This window comes from Muntiacus reevesi, chromosome 10 (assembly GCF_963930625.1).
Source record: "Muntiacus reevesi chromosome 10, mMunRee1.1, whole genome shotgun sequence".
NCBI lineage: Eukaryota > Metazoa > Chordata > Mammalia > Artiodactyla > Cervidae > Muntiacus > Muntiacus reevesi.
This window is the reverse complement of record NC_089258.1, coordinates 30262472-30284740: the sequence shown is the minus strand read 5'-3', so window position 1 is coordinate 30284740 and position 22269 is coordinate 30262472. Positions and strand designations below refer to the sequence as shown.

At 40.5% G+C, this 22269-nt stretch overlaps 1 protein-coding gene and 1 pseudogene across 2 annotated transcripts in view; both read right to left on the bottom strand.

The window, feature by feature from the left end:
• Positions 1 to 22269, bottom strand: part of PALM2AKAP2 (PALM2 and AKAP2 fusion) — a 498977-nt gene that overhangs the window by 402626 nt on the left and 74082 nt on the right. The gene's annotated exons all lie outside the window — the stretch shown is intronic.
• LOC136176538 (signal peptidase complex catalytic subunit SEC11A pseudogene) lies at positions 2872 to 3680 on the bottom strand (annotated as a pseudogene).

The window sequence follows — 22269 nt, the reverse complement described above, 5'->3', positions numbered from 1 at the left end:
AGGCCTGGCGTGCTGCAGTCCATGGGGTCGCAAAGAGTCAGACACGACTGAGTGACTGAACTGAACTGAACATATCAAGCAATCTCCTAACTCAGGGACCACGCCTTACTGTTACCTCTGTCTGGAAAGTTCTTCACCCAGATAGTGACGTGGCTTGTTTCTCCACTTCCATCAGGTCTCTGCACAAATGCCACCTTAGCAGAATAGCCTTACATAAGCATCCTATATAAATAACATCACAATCACCACCACCACCCACACCACACTCTCTACCCTCCCTTCCCATGCTTCTTTGCCACAGCACTCATCAACATCTGATATAAATTAATTAGCAAAAAATGAATTACACCTTTGTTTATTGTCTCTTTCTCCTGGAATGAAAGTCTCTTGATAGCAAAGACTTTTGTTCACTTCTATTTCCCAAGTAGCTACTATAGTTTCTAGCATGTAGTAAACATCTATTAAGATGATGAATGAATGAATCAATAGGAGGTTATGGTAGTGTAGTAATGTAGTGAAGTCGCTCAACTGTGTCCAACTCTTTGTGACCCCGTGGACTGTAGCCTACCAGGCTCTTCTGTCCATGGGATTTTCCAGGCAAGAGTACTGGAGTCGGTTGCCATTTCCTTCTCCAGGAGGTTAGGTAGATCTGATGGGAAAAACCACATTGGATTGATATACTTAATTTTGATTAGACTTCTCTTTCAAATTGCTGGCTAAAAAACTTGCATTTCAAAACACAAATAAGATGAATAGCAGATGTTTCAGGAAAAATAAACAACCTACTTCAAAGAACTCTGCCATATTTTTAAGGACCTATGTGGCCAACTTTGACAAGTCCTTTAAGATGAGAAGTCATAGAGCAAGAGGACCTATGAGACTGTCCTCTGTGCTCACAGTGGGAACTCCAGGGGATGACACGGCCCTGGGGGTGACCCACATTCTGCAGTACCCTCTCGTGGCCCCGCAGTGGGTCTGGTATGGAGTTTCTAAGCTGCTTTCATTTGTATTCCAAAATCATAACTATTTAGAAACCAGAGACCTGAAAGTTAGTATTAAAACAAATACAAACTAGAAACTATTGTATATAGGATGGATAAACAACAAGGTCCTATTGTTTAGTACAGGGAAAATATATTCAATATCCTATAAAAAACTATAATGGAAAATAACATTAAAAAAAGAATACATATGTATAGCTGAATCATTCTGTTGTACACCAGAAACTAATACAACATTATAAGTCAACTATACTACAGTAAAAACATTTTTAGTACAAACTAAAAACAGGGAAATATTCCCAAGTGTGGGGTATAAGACCAAAGAAGTAGACTGGCGTCTGGCTGTGGTCTCTTAAGACCAGTTCTGTCACTAATTGGTGGTGTGACCATAAGGAATGAGCTACAATCTTGGAGCTTCTGCTCCCTCCACTAGGAAAGAGGAGGTTCAGCCAGAAGGACTCTATAATCACTTTGCAACTCTGAAATGTTTTGAGTTTGTGATCTCTATAACTGAGGAGTTCAACTTCTTGCAAGTTGAACTTGCAAGTTCTTTCAGTCATCACATCTCCAATTTAAAAAAAGATAGGCTTATTACAAATGAGTTCGCATTTCTGTCTACAACAGATGGCATTCTCTCAACCATGAGGCCTACCTTCCCTGTCTCTATCCTCATCGGAACACTGATGCAGGTAAATGGATGTAACAGCTTGCATTTCCTTAAATATACTCCAGGGCTCAGATGTTGTCTAAGTCAACAACTCAACTGCTTGAATGAATAAAATCAGTCTGTTGGCCAACCCTGGTGCTCTTTGTGGACTGATGTTTTGGCAGCAAGTTTCTGCTCCATTTCTAATCCTGCTATGTATAAGCAACATGACATTGGTCAAGGCAAAACTACTAGGTATAAAATAAATAAGTTACAAGAATATAATATACAACACAGGGAATACAGTCAATATTTTATGATAACTGTATGGAGTATAGTCAATACAATTATCTATTACTATGCTGTATACCTGAAACTAATATAATGTTGTAAGTCAACTGTTCTGATGCAAAGAGCTGACTCATTGGAAAAGACTTTGATGCTGGGAAAGACGGATGGCAGGAGGAGAAGGGGATGCCAGAGGATGAGACGGTTGGATGGCATCACCTATTCAATGGATATGCGTTTGAGCAAGCTCTGGTAGATGGTGAAGGACAGGGAAACCTGGCGTGCTGCAGTCCATGGGATGCAAAGAGTCAGACACAACTGAGCAAGTGAACAACAACAAAGTCAACTGTATGTCAATTAAAAAAAAAATTTGAGCCAATCTACATATCGATCTACAAAACAAGATCATTTGAGCCTTTCCTTATCAACAGGTCATTGTGAGGATCCAGTGAGGTAATGCATGGTACAGCTTAGTAATACTATTATGTGAATATGAGATAGTGTTATCATAATATTGGACTTTGAAAGCCAATCTAAAACCAGATGGCACTGCTGAGAGATCAGGAAGAATCTCTGAACCTTCAAGTATTTAAGTAGTGTGTATATCAGATCTCTCTCTATTCACAGTACACATTCAGGGATGTTGTGGCGGGAAAAAAAGAGAGTTTTGAGTCGTAGGCCAGAATTTCACATCCCAGCTTTTGGGTTTATGAGTGGTGAGCTTTCAGGCAAGTTCATCACTTTGGGCCTGTGTAAAAGTTTGAGGAGTCTCAACTCTTTGGAGGTAAAATGCAGAACACTTTTATTTTCTTAGCACCTATTCTGTGTGGACTCCTCTTTTCTGCTGGATTGCAGATTCCCTCAAGGATAAATCCTCCAGATTCTACTGCTTTCCAGGAATTGTATAAAAGCGGCATTTTTTTTTTTTTTTTTGGCTCAACCTTTTAATATAAAAAATTCACTGATGTACAAAAATGCGAAGTGTGACAGTGACAACATATGAAAATCTGTGACTGAAAGTCCCCTCGAGTGCACGTAGTGGTGCACACACGCCCGCCCACACGTACTCTGGTGTGGAAACATAAACTAATGCAAACCAGTGCTACCAAGAAGCGCCGACATATGTTCTCCATTCCACCAACCACAGATCGACATCTACTCCAAACATTCAGTAACATTCAGTACAGCATCTTTCAGGAACAGCAAGGCAGACTTCTTACTCATGATGGACCAGCACACATAAACCCAGCAAAAAGATCACAGTGTACTTAAATTTAGGATAGTCATTCATGAGGATCGTCACAATCCCAATATAAGGAACAAATCCCCTTGCTCTCCCCACAACATCTTTTTTCTCTAACCAATGTTGTCCTTGTTTATAGAGGCCTCGGTCATCAACCGCATTATTATCTCCTTTGGTTAAAAACTTGATATGTCCATTTTGCTTTTCATGACTCTTCAAGACTTGGTGAACTATAGGAATCTCTCTCCCTTCTATCCTAAAAACAACAATTTCTCCCACTCGTGTGGGATCTTCAACTCGATCTGTTAGAAAGAGAATATCTCCTCTATGAAATGCAGGTTCCAAGCTGCCACTGAGCACGACTACGATCGGACTTTCACTTCCAGTTATGACCATTAACCCCTTCCAGATCATTAGTGCCGAGGAGACAACCATTCCAAAATTTAGGACTTGATAATAGAGCTGCCGCTTGTTCATCCGCCGCACATCGTCCAAAAAATCTGGAGACCAAAAGCGACATTTTAAAATCTCATTTCCAACTGTTCAATGCCAGTACACAGACATATAGTGGTTGTTTTTATAACAACCTTTCATCCTTGCTGCTGCTGTTACTTCTGAGCTGCTTCAGTCATGTCCGACTCTGTGCGACCCCACAGACGGCAGCCCACCAGGCCCCTCCACCCCTGGCATTCTCCAGGCAAGAACACTGGAGTGGGTTGCCATTTCCTTCTCCAATGCGTGAAAGTGAAAAGTGAAAGTGAAGTCGCTTAGTCGTGTCCGACTCTTAGCGACCCCATGGACTGTAGCCTACTAGGCTCCTCTGTCCATGGGATTTTCCAGGCAAGAGGACTGGAGTGGGGTGCCATTGCTTTCATCCATAGACCCTGCTAAATTCATAGTTTGAGCAACTTTTTGAAGACTTCTTAATTTTCTCTAGAAATAATCATTATTCTATGAGAAAAGACAGGTTTTTCCCCCTAGCTTTTTTCTTCTATTCTTCTTCTACTTACGTTTTCCTAGTATGCCTTTAAAAATTATTAATTAATTTTTATTTTGGCCATGCCTAGGATGCCTTTTATTTCATTCTTCAAAAGTGATGCACCCATCAGAAAACCCTGAGGCAGCTGTTGTTTCTCTAAAGTAGACACTCTGAGCAGCAGGCTCTAGGGGCAGCTGTGAGAAAATGGGGAAGAAGATTCCACTTGACACACAGTGTCCTTATCTTTTTTACGTTAATTTTTATTGAAGGGTAGTTTAAAATTTACAACGTTACCATGCTGTGTTTGTTTCTACTTTACAGCAAAGGAAATCAGCTATGTGTGAAGTCACTCAGTCATGTCCGACTCTTTGTTACCCCATGGACTGTAGCCCACCAGGCTCCTCCATCCATGGAATTTTCTAGGCAAGAGTACTGGAGTGGGTTGCCATTATATACATCTATCTTCTCCCTTTTGGACTTCTTTCCCATTCAGGCCACCGCAGTGCATTAAGTAGAGTTCCCTGTGCTGTATAGAATATTCTCATTAGTCACCAATTTTATACATAGTATCAATGGCATATAGTGTCAATCCTAATCTCCCAAATCAACTCTCCCCCTTGGTTTCCATATGTTTGTTCTCTATATCTATGTCTCTATTTCTGCTTTGCAAATAAGATCATATTTTTCTAGACCATTTTTCTAGATTCTACACAGATGTATTAATATACAACATCCTCTTCTTTAGATTGGGAATAGTAATTCACCCTTCCAGGTATGCTATGAGAGAAACACAAGGTCGTGTTAAAAAATGATGTGTGGCAAATGCAACACACTGCACACAGTTGGTGTTCAGGAAATGAGTACTAATTTTTGGTAATACTGGAGTCAGGAAGATTCTCAGTTTAGAAGCCAACTATATAATGATTATCTGTGCCTCTTGCCACCTGGAAGACACAATTGAGATTTTCCATGCTTAGACACCAAGACCATGTTAGGCAAGTTGGCAGTCCTCTATCTGGTCTCAGACTTTTTAGGTCCAATACTTAAACGTTGTAATCATTTTGAAAAAACATAATAAGAACAAAGCCTTAAAACTAGAAAGAGACCATCCATTTTACAAGTAGTAATAATGTTTGAACAGGTTTCTTTAATTTAGTTCTTTGAAAGCACAAGCTTTGGAACCCAATGAGTGAACTGCTTATAGATTTGCAAAACAATGTAGGGTCAAAATTCACTAATTACAGTGCGTGTCAACTAGTTATTTTCTTGTTGGATTGTCAGTTGCTCTTACCATGAGAGCAGTGAATTCATCTAGCTAAAATTAGCAACGTTCCAGTTTTATTCTTGGTCTTGTTTTCCTTTGACTTTTTATGCTTGTGCGCCTGGCTTACTTCTTTTTGTCTGCGGTGAGGCCTCTGGCATACTTCAGTTCAGTATACAGTGGCTGCTGCTGTCGCTTCTAACATTTCATTTGCTTCTGCCTCTTTTCAGACACACACTTGGCAGAGGAAGTTACACTTCTCCACATTATCATGCCAGACGCCACCCTTGGCCACATGGTCAGGGAGTCAATGAGTTTATTAGGCACTTCCCCAGGTTTTAAAGGACACATTCCAAATCTGTTGTCACAGGACACATGGATCCACTGGTCACTTCCTTCCAGCTTTGACTGACCATTCAGGCCACTGGGGATGTTGTTCTGTGTGTTGATTAGACTAACCACTGGTCCTTAAGTCTTTTCCACCACATCTCTGTAAGCTACTCTGATCATATGGTTCTCAGGGTCCTTCTGATGTCTTTTGATCCAGAACAGTGATCCCCTAACTGTTTTTTTGTTTCTCTTAGGATTTAGGATGAGAAGGAATGCTTCCGGACAAAATCCTTCCCAAGTGATATCTCCCTAGAGATTAAAGAATCTTTTGCTATGTTGTCTTATCCTAATCAATTTCAAATGCTTTCTGGTTCTCCCACAATGATGTCAAAGATCAGAATGACAAGCTTAGTGTGCAAAAGATATGGCTTAACTGGGCAGCTATTCATGCTCATAAGCATTCAGTTTGTTAAAGCTATTTAACTCTTTTCTGTCAATTATTCTTGGATTGCACATTCATACCAATACTTTAGCTGTGGTCAAGGGAAAAGAGGCTTTTTCTAGCCTTCATAAAGGGTCCATTAAATCTTTTCAGTTATGCAGTAAAGGTTAGCATGTGTCACTGCCTTCCACTAAAACTGAAGAAAGGATCACCCATCTTACTAGGACTAATGTTTGGCCATGACAACTGTAACTTAACAGTCTTATGACACCTAGACCACTTTTTGAACATGTCTTGTAATATATTGACTCATTCAACTTCAATTTAAACGATCAATTGCTCTCATGTTCATAGTCACAATAGAGTAAAAGAGATTACTTCCACAGTGTGTGATTATCCACCCACTCACAAATGTATGTGGGTTTGAAACCATTCTTTTTTTTTTTTTTTTTTTTGCATAGCACTAGACTTGTGAGACCTGTTTTCCATATAGATAAATAAGGGCAAGACAAGACACAGGGAATTTTAACCCTGCTTATGCCTTGAAGAAGTCTGATCCCATATTTTGGGATGGTTAGTGATTTTCCAGACTCCAGAAATCAGTGTGAATTTGGCCCATAGCCCATGAGCAGACAACTTTCTCGCACTAGGAAATGACCTCAGCATAGACTAAAGATAACCACCGTGGGAGAAACGCCCACTTGAATTTTTTCTTTACATTTGGCCCCATTCCTTAACATCTGAGAGCCAGAGAGATGGCCTGTCTTCCAAAGCCTGTTGCACATAAACAGAAGACAAACCCAAGTCACGGACTAAAAGGCTGGGGGAAAAAATGAATCTTTGTCCTGCTTCTCTTCTTCCCATCATCAGCATGATGATGAGATGCATAAGGTCCAACTTGCCATTGATGCTTTGAACAAAACTCACCAACATTCCACGGAAAATCTATTATGTGATAATTAGCATCTACACCATCTGTCCCTTTCCACTAGGCTCACACAGCATCTCTGGAGGGTAGAACAGAGTGAAGGGAACAAAGTTCTTAACCATGTAACAGGAATTTCAATTTTTTAAAAAAGTGATTTCTTGACTCCATGATTAACTTGCTGCGTGACTACAGGCATTCATCAGGTCTTTCTTTGTTTAATTCCACAGCTTTAAAATGGAACTCACTGGACTAAGGCCGTGGCTCCCTGCAGTATATAATTCGAGCAGGGATTTTGCTCTAGGAAGTTGCCTTTAATTGAGGCTCACCAGATGCAGGAAGTCTTAGAACCACAGTTTCCAACAGTTCTCAGAGAGCATGCACATGTGCATATGCACACAGTTCTTCGCCGCATCACTAGGAGACCATAAAGAATGGTGGATCCAAGCTCTACTTGAGGCTGAGTTGCTGGGGAACACGATCAGCATCAGCCACAAAGGAGCTTCAGGAAAAGGCCTGTGGATTTAGTGTCCAGGGCAATAGCCAGGCCCTGAGGACAACTTCTGTCTGAGTGGCAAGAGTAGCACGGAGAGCTGGAGAACCCTCCAACTATGCTTAGATAACAAGCTTAAGTTCTCATCAATCTCTTGACCACGGTAGTATTTGAGAAGGGAGTTGCTAGTATTTCTGTATGCCCTTTGATAAACAGCTTGGCCCCCAAGAGAATTGCATCCTTGGGAAGGTGTTCTGTTTTCCACATTGGCTGAGGAAATGTAAATGTGTTTGTCAAGATGGAAGTGAGGAGGCTTTGATTTATTTCTCCAGGGATGGGAATGGCTGAGTTCATTGCTGTAGGGCCTTGTGATTAATCAGTAGGTGTGCCCTCTTTCCACCTGCTGCATTGCTTTTGACCACTTTACAAAATATCCTAACATCTTGGGAATACAAACATTTCAGAAATTATAGAAGAGTTAGCTTCACTTTTCTTCTTCTGGGGTGATTAGTTGGTTCCAACATACAGATCCATTGCTGAAGATGTCAGTGGCTAAAGGGTGTGAAGTTAAAATGTCATGGAAACCATTTGACAAGAATTTCTTGCCTCTTTATACATTCTAAGGAGCTCTTCTTTTGATTCCAAGTATTATAACTCCTAAAGCAGGCTGTTCAATAATCAGCTGAAATGAGCGAAATATTCTATATCTATGCTTTCAGTATCACAGACACTAGTCACGTGTGGCTACTGAGCACTTGAAATGTGTCTAGTGTGAATGAAGAACTGATTCTTAATATTATTTCATTGTAATTAACTTAAACTTAAATAGACATATATGCCTAACAGCTATATATTAGCTTTATTAAATAAGGTTAAGCATTCAATTTATAATTTATTCTCTTGGTACCAGCTACAAATGCTAGTTATGATGCATTATTTGTGGTCATCTAGATTGATTCCCCAGGACAAGGCTAAAAGGAAAAATGACTGTAAGATTCTTAAAACACTTAAGATTATCTAAAAAGGAAGTAATTGAGCTTATCAACAGATTAATGGATAAAGAGGATGTGGCAAATATATACAATGGAATGCTACTCAGCCATAACAAAGAACGAAATAATGCCCCTTGCAGCAATGTGGATGCAACTAGAGATTTAGGTGAAGTAAGTCAGAAAGAGACAAATACCATATGCTATCACTTTTATGTGGAATCTAATATATGGCACAAATGAACTTCTCTACAAAACAGAAAGACTCATAGACATAGAGAACAGACTTGTGGTTGCCAAGGGGAATTGAGGTGGGCATGGAAGGACTGGGAATTCGGGGTTAGTGGATGCAAAGTATTACATATTGAATGGATAACCAACAAGGCTCTACTGTAAAACATATAGAACTATATTCAATATCCTGGGATAAACCGTAATGGAAAAGAATATAAAAAATGTATAACTTAGTCACTTTGCTGTACAGCAGAAATTAACACAACATTGTAAAACAACTATACTTCAATTTTAAAAAGTCAATTAAAATAAAAATAAAAAGGAGATAATTGAGTAGAGGAAATGCAATAAGTGAAGTGAAAATGAAATGAACTCTAGACTCTGCCAAGAAAAAGAGAAGTCAGTTATAATTATGGTCTCTCCCTTGTGCTTACAATAAGTCAAGGTTAAATCATCTAGAATCTGTTTGAGTTGTTCTTTAATCAAACTGCTCAAACATGGCTGCATCACTTCTATGCAATGATGTATTAACCACTGAATTTCAGCTACCCAGGCCATCTTCTAGTTTCTTACAAGCCTTCTTTTGTGGTGCAAAAGCAATTATGATTTTAAGTGGCTGACGGCAACAACTTTCCATTTCCTGCAACATCAAAAGCAAAATTCTTTCCTGCACTGGGCTGCACAATTGCTATATGTGGTAGCAGTAGAAAGAAAAATATTCCCTGATGATTTCCAGATTGATCCCCAAATGATTATGCTAAAAGCCATGATTAAAACTGAGGGCAAATTTGCATAGAGTAGGTTGCCTTCTCTGGGAGATGAAAAGCCATTGGGTTATAAACGGTCAACCTTAGAAGGGATTCAGCCTGGTTCAGTGTCATTCAACAAATGAGGAATTGGCCTTGGATGATAGTTGAAAGCAAAGCCAGGATGAGATATAAGGGGTGGGAAAAAGGGCACACTTAATGGGTTTATGTTCGGTGCCCACTAGCGTATTTATCCACGTATCACAGCTTCTATGCTTACCCTGCTTAGCCGTTACATCAAACAGAGTACTTCTTCACATTCCCCATTTGGGATGTACTCCCCTAAAGTATTGTTGACCAGTGCAGAACTTTCTGAAGGTTCTCTAGCACAGGAGAGGTGTGAGCTTTCGTCACACACCACACTCGGAACAAACAAACAGACATTCCTTTGTCTGTTTCTCTCCCACCCAGGCTCCCCCTTGAGTGAAGCCAATGGGAAGGCAGAGTGGAAGACGTGTTTCTCCACAACTCTTTCCCAAGAAACATCCTGTCTCTTGTCTTTAAGCTCCCTCATCCTCTCTTCCAAGCTTCTAAACGCCTCTCGCCTTTCTTAAACACAGCATCAACCAGCACATTCTTTTAAAAACCCTTCAGTGGCTTCCCAACTCACTTGGGATGAAATTCAAACTCCTTGCCCGAGCCTCTCTACACGATATTCCCTGCCCACCTCTCAACCCTATCACCTACCATGCATCCCTCACTCTACTCACCCCGGTCAGTTGATCTCCTTGGGGAATTCCATCAAACACTGCAAGCTCGTTCCAGCTGCAGGGTCCTTGTACTTCAGAGACTTCTGCCTAGAACTCCCTTCCACCCTGGGTTGTGTATGTCTTTCTCCATTGGCTCAGAGAGAAGCTGTCTCTGAGTATCCTTTCTACTCCAGGCATTCTCAAATTCGTGCCCTGGCTTTATTTTTCCTCCCTAGCACTCATCATGAGGCACATATTATCCATCTTTTGGACAATTTCCTTATTATCTGCCTCCCTCAATTAGCAGGTAAATTTCAGATGATCAGGGTCTTTGTCTGCCTTGTTCACCCATATCCCAAATGTCCATGTATTGAATACATGCATTCAAGCAATGTAGCTCTGTTCTAACACTTCCAAGCTTATACATTCACCACCCATCCATCTGATAACCAAATAAAAAATCCTCCAACTACTATCATCTACCTACCTTAGATGATAGCAATAATTTATAAATAAAATAAAAATTCTCCCCAAGGGGTATCTCATTAATCATCATAGAAACTTGTCAGGGAGATGTTATTGCAGGCATTGAATATACGAGGATGTGATGAGGATACGGTGGCGCTGAGCTGCTCATACCTTTTTGCCTCCAAAGCTGGTACTATTTTCATCACACCCTACCCTCCCAGTCTTCTGAAGCAATGTGCCTGAGAACTTTTGGGAAAACCCAAAAGCAGGCAACACATGGAAGGGTCATTATTCTTATGTGTAATGTCTTTCACCAGCGTTGGTCTTGTGCATCAGTCCTTGCATACTTTCCAAGCCCACAACGAAGCAGGTGTCTCTAACGTGTTTAGAGGAAGACTGGTCTCATAGGGATTTTCCTGTCTCATCATCCTCTGTGCCATAGTCCTTTGTGTCCTGCTAAAGGCACTAAGATGCGGGGCTTCCCAAATCACTGACCTGGCTGTATACCCACCCAGAATGTAATTTATGGCACCATCTACCACCCCCATTCAGCCCTGGAGCTGGAACAAGAATTAAAGCCACGTGCTCTCACTTGGCACCTCAGGCCAAACAAGGTAGAGATCTTCTCTTCCTCCTCTCTGCTGACACACAGGTCACATGTATGAGTATTATCCTGCATCAGGATAGTGCCAGCTTCCAACCAGAAAGCTGCCAACTCCAACTTTACTGTCCTCAGAACACATAGAGGAGTACAATAAGATCAAACCCTAGATCATAAAACTCACACTTAAGGTCCATCAAGATAAAGGATAATCAGGCAGTCAGATAACGCGAAGATAAAAATACCCTAATTTACAACTTCACTTTTGTGTACAATTCAGTTCACTATTCTTTCTACTGAATACAAAAAGGTGATTGTATTGGGGACACAAGTAAATTTTTTCATTATTTTCAGAAAGGATAGAAGATGGGACAAACAGGTTAAGGTTAGATTTGCTGAAACTAACCTACTTCAAGATATTTGAGTACTACTCCCATTATTTGACATGGAAAAGAAAGGAAACATGACCAATATAAGTCAATTCATTCATACTGCCTTAGTGATTCATTGGCAGGAGGGCAGATATGGGACCATTAGGAAAAAATTAGGAATCAAGACAATGTTCTCTGTAATTATTTATGAATAGTTCAGTGTGTTTCAGTAGGTATATGCATATATGAGTTAACTTTAATATACACTCCAGGTGTGGTTAATAACATCTGCAGTTTATAATAAGAAATTCATATTTCAGGATGATTGTTTAGCTTTTGATCGGACCTTACTGGAAGTTGGGCTTCCCTTGTAGCTCAGTCGGTAAAGAATCTGCCTGCAGTGCAGGAGACCCGGGTTCAATCCTTAGGTTGGGAAGATCCCCTGGAGAAGGAAACAGCAGCTCACTCCAGTATCCTTGCCTAGAAAATCTCATGGACAGAGGAACCTGGTGGGCTGCAGTCCATGGGGTTGCAAAGAGTCGGGCATGACTGAGCGACTAACACTTACTTACATTACTGGAAGTCATAGGCAAGCACTTAAAGAATAGCTAGCTAAATCGACACCAGATGGTTTGTTAAATAGCACAAGGGAAGCTACACCTTGTTTTCCACTGGCAAATGAGTATTATTCAAGATACGCGGTTGGTTAGAAAGACTGCGGACACCCCTGTCTTTGCGTAAGTAGGGTATATGATCTAATGAACCCAGCAGACTGACCTTTGGAAATGACTATGTCTCCATTCTCTCTTTTTTAACCTTTTTATTTTGTACTGGAGGATAGCCAATTAACAATACTTTCATAGTTTCAGGTGGACAGCAAAGGGACTCATGCATACATATACAAGCATTGTTCCCTATTCTGTTTTGTGAAGCATCCTGGGGTAAAAGGTGATTATTACTCCTTAAGGACTCTTTGTATGCATATACCTACTCTCTGAAAAGGCAATAGCTGTTTTTTAAGAAACAGTGATTTCTAAAATTGTCTTAGATTTCTTAAGCCAAATTCAAAGTCTCAGAAGCACCCTATTGGCAAAAACACGGCAGTTAGCCAAAGACCAACTGTAGAAGAATTTACTCCTGGTAGGGCAGTCCCAGGCAACATTCTAGAATAAGTCAACATTATGCAACAGCCTTATTAAAAACTGGCAGAGAGGAACCTGCCAACTTCTAGAAATGGTTCATCACCTCACAAAGATAATTGGCCTAATATAATGCTTACGTTGTGGCTAAAGTCCAACTTCTGGCCAATGTCCACAGCAGGACATTTATGAATTGGGGTTTTATTTGCACTTTGATTGTGAAGGTTTGTCATTTATTACCTTATGCAAGACTTTATTCATGAATTCCTGCTGCAAATTATTAGATGGCTGAAATTCATGTCTCCATTCCTTTGCTCACGCTGTTCTCTTTGACTATAATCCCTTTTCCTCCATTCCCTCCTTCCTTCTTTGACCAGACCTCCTACTCAATCTTTGATGCCCATTTCCAGAACTCTCCTCTGGAGCTTGTCTGGTTTCTGTCTCCTCAAGGCCTTTGCTTACCACTGTAGTGCATTTATTCATCCAAGATAATTATTGAATGCCTGCTGTATGCAGTCACTGTGCTAAACTCCAGGAGCTCAGCAGTGAGCAAGACAGAGTCTATGCTCTTTTATTAATTTGGAAGAAAATCAACCTTAATATAATTTAAGACCAAATCACAGCATTCTCACTCGCAAACTTTCACAATACAAGTTCCTCTCTTTTAGGAAACAAATGGTCCTCTGGGGGCAGAAATACATTTCCTGGTAGCCTAATTGCACAGAAAGGATAACAGGTCCTCTAAGAATGCCAAACTCTAGCCAAGGGACTACTTTGCATTCTGGGAGAATTTGCTTTCTTGTGTTTTTGGCAGAATGGCCACAAGGCAGGTGCTTCTAATTAATCCCCAGCTTAAGCTGAAGTCTGTCATACTGCACTGACAGCAGAATTACATTCAGTCTCCTCTGCTAAAGGGCTGATGTGGTAGATTTGATCATAATTATCCCTTCAATCAAAAACCACCTGTGGAAGAGATCCGGTCTTCAAGATATCTTTGGCTATACGGGTCTGTTTGTGCCTGTCATGACCTGTGCCGATGTTTTCAAAGAATTAAGCAGCAGTTTGAAATGTTGGGAAAGTATGTTCCCCTTCTAAGTAGCCAGCACCCCATTTGGGACACATTAATTTGGAGGTGTTTGGTGGAGGTTCAGGTGGCTGCCGTGGGTCAGTAGGAACGCACCTAGAGTCTTAATGCAGCCACTCTTCGGAAGGTTTATTATCTGGCTGCGTGTCACCTTTGATGAAGGGACAATAAAACAGCATGAAATATGGTGCAGTAGAAAAACCTTGTGTCCTCATAGAGTCTAAAAAAATCCCAATAGGATTTGAAAAAGAGTAGCTGCCAACAGATAACAAAACAAACCTCTTCAGGGATATCTCAGTTCAACATGTTGTTAAAATATCCCAAGACCTTTCTCAGCACATATATTATTCAAAGGTCAAAAAATTCCCTGTGCAAATACCTAAAATATCTACAGGATGTTTCAGCGAAATGCCACATTAAATTATCTCTCCAGTACCGTTCAAGGCTTTGGTTGCAGAATGGGTGGGAGGGGGCAGGGTGAGTCTGACATTCAGCCAGCTCTTGGAGACCATCTTGGGGGTAAGATGGTTTTCACTGGCCTTACCCAGGGGAAAGAAGTATTTTCCTACATATTCCTGTATTAAAATTTTTGCACAAGGTTATGTATCTTTGTGTTGGTAATGTTAATTAAAACAAGTGTAGGCGAGGTGAAGATGACAGAAAAGAAAGACTTCATCTCCTCCCACAGGTAGGATTCCCTGGTGACTTAGACGGTAAAGAATCCACCTGCAAGGCAGGAGACCCAGGTTTGATTCCTGGGTCCGGGAGATACCCTGGAGAAGGAAATGGCAACCCACTCCAGCATTCTTGCCTGCTGAATCCTATGGACAGAGGAGTGTGGCAGACTGCAACCCAAGGGGTCACAAAGAGTTGGACATGACTGATTGACTAACACTTTCACTTCCTTCCACAGGCACACCAAAACTACAAATATTTACTAAACAACTATCCACAAGAATAATCTGGAGACTAGCAGAAAAGATTTTCCACAATTGAAAATATAAAGAAAGAACTGCACCGAGACAGGTAGGAGGGGTGGAAATGCAGTAAGGTCAAGACCCTCATCCCTGGCTGTGTACATGTGGGCTAAGTCACTTCAGTTGTGTTCAACTCTTTGTCAGGACAGCCCTCCTCTGTCCACGGGATTCTCAAGGCAAGGATATCGGAGTGGGTTGCCATTTCCTCCTCCAGGGGATCTTCTCAACTCTGGGATTGAACCTGTGTCTCCTGCATCCCCTGCATTGGCTGGCAGGTTCTTTACCACTAGAGCCACCTAGGAAGTCCCTCATCCCTGGGTAAGCAATCTATAAGTAGGAGGATATTACAATTGCAGAGGTTTTCCTCAAAGAATGAAGGGTCTGAGCCCCAAATATGGACTCCCCAATCTGGGGTCCTGTATCATGACAATGAGTGCCAAGAACATCTGGTTTTGAAGGCCAGAAGGGCTTATTCACAGGGCTTCCCCAGTGGCTTGGTGGTGAATGAATCCACCTGCCAATGTGGGAGACCCTGGGTCAGGAAGAACCCCTGGGGGAGGAAATGGTAACCCACGCCAGTATTCTTGACTGGGAAATCCCAAGGACATAGGAGCCTGGCAGACTATTAGACTATGGGGGTCACAAGAGTCAGACATGATTTAACAGCTAAACCACCACCACCACAGGGCTTATTCATAGGAGACCCAGAAAGCAGTAGGGATCGGAGAGTCCACTCTGAAAGGGCTCATGCAAAACTGACATACAGTGAGACCCAGGGCAGAGGCAGTAATGTTAAAGAAGCCTGGGTTAGACCCACGTGCAGATGTTGGAGAGCCTTCTGGAGAGACAACTAGGACTCCTCCTGGGGACACAGATGGAGGCAGCAGCCATATTCCAGAGCTCATTCTACCATGAGGTCACTAGCGTGTGTAAGTGCCATTTTGGAGTTTGCCCTCTAGCCTTTTAGTGTTAGGGGTTTGGGCACCAGATCTGGGACCACCCCCTCCCTCTACTGGCCATGCAGCCAGCTGCAAGCAGACCAGCCCCAACCACCAATAGGATGGTACCTACTCCAAGTCACCTGGGCTCCATAGTGTTAGTCACTCAGTCGTGTCTGACTCTTTGGGACCCCATGGACTGTAGCCCACCGGGCTCCTCTGTCTATGGAATTCTCCAGGCAAGAATACTGGAGTGGGTCACCATTTCCTTCTCCAGGGAATCTTTTCCCACCCAGGGATCGAACCTGGGTCTGCTGCATTACAGGCAGATTCTTTACTATCTGAGCCACTAAAGAATGAAATCTTGCCATTTGCAACAACATGGGTAGACCTACAGGGTATGATTCTAAGTGAAATAAATCAGACAAAGACAGATATCATATGATTACACTTAAATGTGGAACTTAAGAAATGAACAAGCATAACAAAATAGAAACATTCTCATAGATAAAGAGAATAAATCAGTGGTTGCCAAAGGAAAATACGTTTGGGGATGAACGAAATAGGTGAGGGAGGTGAAGAGATACAAACTTCTATTTACAAAATAAAGGAGACATGGGATGAAATGTACAGCATGGGAAACACAATCAATAACACTGCAATAACTTTATATAGTGATAGATGGCTACTAGACTTTTGGTGATAATCATTTTGTAATGTACAGAAATATCAAATGTTTCTATGTTGTGTACCTGGAACTCACAAAGCTGTAGCTCAATTGTACTTCAAAAAATAATAGTAGTAATAAAATTTTCAAATATTTTAATTAAAAAACCAAATCTATATCAAATAGGATTCTTAAGGATGCAAGTGAAGGAAAAACTGACCCCTAAAAGCTTTGACTGAGTACTCAAAACTTGAAAGTACAGGACTAGAACTGACTTGAGCTCAATCAATTTTAGAGCTCAATTGCTGTCAGCAGGACAAGATTTTTCTCAGCTTCCTTTACCTCTTCCTTCTGTGTGCTACAATCATTTTCCATCTGCATGTGGTAGCAAGATGGCTGTGCCAACTCTAAGTTTCAAATCCTCTCAACTTTATGCCCTTGATCAACCAGAGCTATAAGGCAAGGTAAGTTGCTGAGACTCTCTGTGCCTCTGTTTCCACATCTGTAAAATGGGAATGTCAATAAGGTGTTAAACACATAGAAAATGCTTAAGGAGTTTTAATGACAATTAAGTCAGCTTCCCAGTGGCTCAGCAGTAAAGAATCCTCCTGCCACTACAGGAGATGTGGGTTCAATCCTTGGGTCAGGAAGATCTTCTGGAGGAGGAAATGGCAAATCACTCCTGTACTCTTGTCTGGAGAATCCTATGGACAGAGGAGCCCGGTGGGGCTACAATCCATGGGGTCTCAAAGAGTTGGACATGACTGAGCACTCACACAAGCCAATGACAATACTGTTGCTATTATAATACAATTGAGGAACATTCATTTTCCTACCAGAAACTTCTAGAAATGAATTTAGCTACTAAATCTGCAAGGTTTAATACTCTCTCACCAAGAGTGACCTTGCTTCTCAAAAAGCTTTGGCCTAACATTTGGGGACAGAAGCTGTGGGAACAGTAGGTTCAACAGAGATAGGCTGACACTGTGTGTTTGAATTCCTGACTAGAAAGTCATTTGCTAAACATTACTTCACTGAGATGTACCACGTGGGTAATCTCAAGGGGCAGCTTTGAAATATGTGTTTGAATTTTTTTTAAAGAACACAGTAATTTGGAATAACAATTTAATCACTTTTGGGTAGACTGTGTTCCCATAGCAAGGAATGAATTGCCAAGCATGAAACTGGGCCAATCAAAGAGAAAGTGTAGACTTAAAACTTCACTTATTTACAGATTGCTTCTGAACATTTAATCATTAACTACAGTGCAAGAAAAATATGACCATCAGGTAGTTTGATAAAGAGATTGTAGCTTCTCAATTTGCTTTTCACATCCTGTGCTTTGCCATCAGTAAAGTGGGCTGCTGCTGCTGCTGCTGCTGCTAAGTCACTTCAGTCGTGTCCAACTCTGTGCGACCCCATAGACGGCAGCCCACCAGGCTCCCCCGTCCCTGGAATTCTCCAGGCAAGAACACTAGAGTGGGTTGCCATTTCCTTCTCCAATGCATGAAAATGAAAAGTGAAAGTGAACTCGCTCAGTCGTGTCTGACTCTTCGTGACTCCATGGACTGCAGCCCACCAGGCTCCTCCGTTCATGGGATTTTCCAGGCAAGAGTACTGGAGTGGGGTGCCATTGCATTCTCCGGTAAAGTGGGCTACCACACATCAAATCTTGAATAAAGACTCATTGTAGATTATTCTCATCTCACCGCCCTGACCATTTCCCACTAGCATCAGAACTCTAGTCTCAGCTCCCTTGAACAGATAATAAACAGTCTTGGGGATCCTGAACGGAATAATAGAATTTTTGAATGTTGATAATGGACAAAAACTTGGCAGTACTCTCATTTTACTTCTTCAATTGACTGGTGAAGAAACTGGAATCTAGAAAGATGGAGTAATTTCGCAAAGTCAACTGGCTAGCATCATAAAATCATCTCATCTCAGGGGTCATTACAGACCATCGACATCAACCTTCCACCACCTTTACATGATATGATTATGCTCACAGCAACCCTGTGGAGTTGGCAGGGCAAATACTATTACCAAAGACTCAGAGCATATGCCCAAGTAACTTGAATGAATTCACCAACACCAGGGTGTGGCAAAGAAAGGGAGAGGGAGGAAAAAAGAGGTCAGAAAGCAGAGAGCAAGCAAGTAAGAACAATTTAAATGGTGCAGATATAATACACCCTAGTCTAGGTATCAAGATTACCTACCTGTTAACATAAAATATTGGTGATATGGTCAGATATTGCACCAAATCTATTCCAGAGTGTGCTGATTCTCGCTGATGGTTCAGTGAGGAGGACTGGTAAGATCTTAAGATCTCTCTAGATTGTGCAGCCCAGTAGACCTTCTTGGTGATCATGGAAATGTTCTAGATCTCACTGTCCAATATAGTACCCACTAGCCATACTTGGCAACTGAACACTTAACATGTAGTTAGTGATACTGAGAAACTATGTTTTAATTTTATTTACTTTTAATTGATTCAAATTTAAACAGCCACAGGAGCCTGGTAGCTACCATATCAGACTATGAACCTTTAGATGAATTAAAGCTGTCCCAAAATGTAACAACTTGACTTGACCTATCAGCTTGTTTTTCTCTGATGGACCTAAAGGGGTAAAATAATGAACATTGACATCGGATCTCTCCATAAAATCTATATATGGCAGCACCCAAAGTAAATGCACATGAAGCAGTATTCTTTGTTGCAAACAATGGAAAATAAACTTAGCTAATTTAAGCAGAATAAGGGATTTATGATAGTACATTAGGTCTATCACAGAGTTTCTGGGAAGCTGGAAAACCAGGATTGGAGACTCCATGGCCAGAAACAAGCACAGTCACACTGCAGAACTGGTCAAGAGGAGACGCCACAGCCCCACCACTGAATTAAGCAAAGTGGCCTGCCCTGTTAGACTCCAGGCTGCTGGATACTGAGTCCCAGTGCAAGGATCCCTGCCAGAGCTGCATCCAGACCCTGGATAGATCTGCTGCTGCCACAGCTAGATTGGATTCCATATGGCCCTGATGCTTTGAGTTGCTGGTTTCAGATTCCCAGTCTGGGGCTGGGGCACTTGATTGAGCCAAGGTCACATGTCTGTGCTCTAGCTGCAAGGGAGGCCAGAACAGCAAGAATCTGGCTTCTATGAGGGGACAGACTCATGAGCTTAGGAGTTCCCTTAACCAAAGGGAAGCACACCTGCCTCCTAGGCAAGATGGCTAACATGTTAGAGGTTCTAGGCTTCCTGGGAGATAAGTGGAGCTACAGAATTAAAAGGCATGGGGGTTGGGGTGGGGGTTGGCATATGAGGCACTGTCCACTGTCACTTGGAAAACAGAATATGTCAGAGAACTAGGAGGGAGGGGTGATTTGGCAAAAAAGAGAGTTTTAAGAGAGACAGTCAAGAGTTTTAGAGTAACTGCCATAATGAGTGAGATTTTGTGAAATGTAATATTTCCTTTGGCTAGTTTTTCATGTCACTTCAGAAAACATTTACATTACTCTTTAAGAATACATTACTCTTTTTTGGAGTTGTGTGTATGTGTTGCCTAATTGAGATTATTGTATATATACAGTTCTATACATTCATGCTTTTTAATTTACTCTTTAATATAATATATGCCTTTAAATATACATACCTCTATGTCATTCTTTTTAGTGCCTGTATAGTATTCCACTGCACAAATGTACCCTACTTTAATCAATCTCCTACTGATGGTCAGTTCAATTTTTCAATTTTTTTCTTCTATATTGTATGTGCTACAATGAGAATACCATACATATATCATTGGGTACTTGTTCAGTCATACTTTTAGGTAAAATTCCAAGAAACAGAATTGCTAATTGGTGGTTAAGTAGGCCTAACATGTTGATTTTGCAAATCATTCTCAAAGGTAATAATAATTTCTTTTTCCATTCAGGGCTTAGACTAGGATGAGATACATAAGGCACTTTGCCTTGGATAAAAAATTTAAAGAGGCATTAAAAAAAACTCAGTAATCAAGACAAATAATATTTTAATGCAATATTTTAAAAATCAAAATAAATGCAAATGTTGATAAATCCATGATGAACAAATATCAAAATTTTAAATACAGACAGAATCAATATTACTGACACTTAAGAATAAATATGATCAAGGAGGTGAAAGACTTTTATGCTGAGAACTATAAAACATTTATACAGGAAATTGAAGATGATTCACTGAAGATGATTCAAAGAAATGGAAAGATATTCTATGCTCTTGGAAGAATTAATATCATCAATATCGCTCTGTTGCCTAAAGCAATCTATAGATTTAAGGCAACCCTTATCAAATTACTCATGTCATTTTTCAAAGAACTAGAACAAATAATCCTAAAACTTATATGGAACCACAAAAGGCCCAGAATTGCCAAAGCGATCCTGAGGAAAAAGAACTGGAGGCGTGACTCTCCCAGACTTGAGACAATATTATAAAGCTACAGTAATCAAAACAGCATGATACTTGTATAAAAACAAGATGTGGATTAATAGGACACAACAGGGAGCCCAGAAGTAAACCCACACACCTACATTCAGTCAATATTCAACAAAAGAGGCAAGAATATACAATGGCGTAAAGACAGTCTCTTCAATAAGTGGTGCTCAGAAACCTGGACAGCTACCTATAAAAAAGTGAAATCAGTACATTCTCTGACATCATATGCAAAAATAAACTCAAAATGGATTAAAGACCTAAATGTAAGACCAGATACTATAAAATTCCTAGAAGAAAATATAGACAGAACACTCTTGGACATAAACCACAGCAATATTTTTTTGCATTCACCTCCTAGAATAGTAGAAATAAAAGCAAAAATAAACAAATGGGGCCTAATTAAAAACTTTTGCTGTGCAAAAGAAACCATAAACAAAATGAAAAGACAACCTACAGATTGGGAGAAAATATTTGCAAACAATGCAACCAACAAGGGCTTAATTTCCAAAATACACAAACAACTCATGCAACTCAATATTTTAAAAAAGCAATCCAAATCAAAAAATGGATAGACAACCTAAATACACATTTTTCTAAAGGAGACATACAGATGGCCAGCAGACACATGAAAAGATGCTCAGTATCACTAGTTATTAGAGAAATGCAAATCAAAACCACAAAGAAGTATCACCTCCCACTGGTGAGAAGGCTCATCATTAATAAGTACAAATAATAAATATTGGAAAGGGTGTGGAGAAAAGGGAACCCTCTTACATTGTTGCTGGAATTGTAAATTGATGCATCCACTAAGCAGAACAGTATGGAGGTTCTTTAAAAAACTAAAAATAGAGTTTCTATGTGATCCAGCAGTCCCCTTCCTGGGCATATTTTCAGAGGAATCTCTAATTTGAAAAGACACATGTGTCCCAATGTTCATAACACCACTATTCACAATAGCCAAGACACGGAAACAACTTAAGCATCCATGGACAAATGAATGGATAAATAAGGAATGGAATATTACTCAGTCATAAAAAATGAAATAATGCCATTTGCAGCAACACAGATGGACCTAGAGATTATCATACCAAGTGAAGTAAATCAGACATAGAAAGACAAATATCATATGATATCACTTATACATGGAATCTAAAAAGAGTGATACAAATGAACTTATTTATAAAACAGATTCAGACTCAGACACAGAATATAAATTTATAATTACC